Source organism: Pteropus alecto, unplaced genomic scaffold, assembly GCF_000325575.1.
Source record: "Pteropus alecto unplaced genomic scaffold, ASM32557v1 scaffold20, whole genome shotgun sequence".
Taxonomy (NCBI): Eukaryota; Metazoa; Chordata; class Mammalia; order Chiroptera; family Pteropodidae; genus Pteropus; species Pteropus alecto.
Genome location: NW_006436298.1, coordinates 42,696,106 through 42,697,424, shown reverse-complemented (window position 1 = coordinate 42,697,424; position 1,319 = coordinate 42,696,106). Strand labels below are relative to the sequence as shown.

The window sequence follows — 1,319 nt, the reverse complement described above, 5'->3', positions numbered from 1 at the left end:
AAAAGGACTGGCATGGATTCTGAGATAAAAACTCTAAGGACAATGTAAGCCTGTAGCAGCCATGACCAATTTTGTGACTGCGTGGGGAGAGCCTGTCTGATATAGGTAAAAAGCCAACAAAAGAAAAGCAGAATTGAAAAACTGAAAGGCTTAGTCTATGCACCATCATTTGAAATATGGCTAAAGGCAGTTCCACTACTGGATTTCCACTTTGTACGAAGCAATAAATTCCTTTTGTAACTTTAGCTAGTTTGAGTTGAATTTACATCATTAGTAACAAAATTAAGGCTGATTACTTCCATAAAATGTCATATAAAGACTGACTAAAGGAGTGATCGCTTCTAACTGGTAAGATTGGAATAGACCAGTTGCAGACATAGGCAGGATATTATCACAAAGGCATATATTCTATTTTTTTAATTCTTTGCCTCATATCATCCCACTTCTCCTTCCAAATATCAGTTCTTAAAAATAGTAGATATATCCACAGCCATGCCACCCTAAACATGCCTGATCCTGTCTGATCTTGGAAGCTAAGCAGGGTTGGGCCTGGTTAGTACTTGGATGGTAGACTATCTAGGAAGACCAGGTGCTGTAGGTGTTAAAAAAAAATTAGTAGAAACACTTGTTTATAGATTAAAAATTTTAATGCTAGATTTTCTTTTACCCTAGTTGAGACAATAGGACATTTATGACATTTAAAAAATTACAAGAAAAACATTTCATGTTAATTAAAAATGTACATGCATATATTTTTAGAAGATCCCATAATTCTTTCCTTTTGTAATTCTTTGCAAGCAAGTGAATAAATACCATTTTGTAAGAATATATTACTGTATTTTTCTTTTTAATCAGACTATTACTAAGAATTTTAAAAATGTAATTGAAGTAAATGCAAATGAGATCTTATTTTAATGAATTTTATTACTTCTGCTTAACCTTTTCCCATTTAGAAAAAAAAAATGAAGTTCATGTAGGAATACTACGTTTTCTAGGATTTGACATTTTCAGCAATTGAACTACTAAAAACAGAATGCTATAAATACAATGATGTCATTTGTTTCCAAAGACTATTGATATGCTAGAAGGATGCAAAAATAATAATAAAAGTGAGATATTTCATGGCAAACTTTGGGGGTAAAGTTAGGACTGCAATCTGCGAGTTATCTCGGGGCAAATGAGAAAAGGGTTAACTGATTATACAGTAAATAAAATGGAAATAGGTCTTGTGCATATTTTAAAATTTAGAGAGAAATTCAATCTACATACGTTTAGAAAAAAATAGTCAAAAGTTTTTTTAAATATATTTCTATTTAGGA

The 1,319-nt window shown here is 31.4% G+C and overlaps 1 pseudogene; it reads left to right on the top strand.

Annotated features, from left to right (window-relative positions):
- The first annotated feature begins 482 nt into the window (after positions 1–482).
- On the top strand, positions 483–601 carry LOC112480806 (annotated as a pseudogene).
- The last annotated feature ends 718 nt before the right edge of the window (positions 602–1,319 follow it).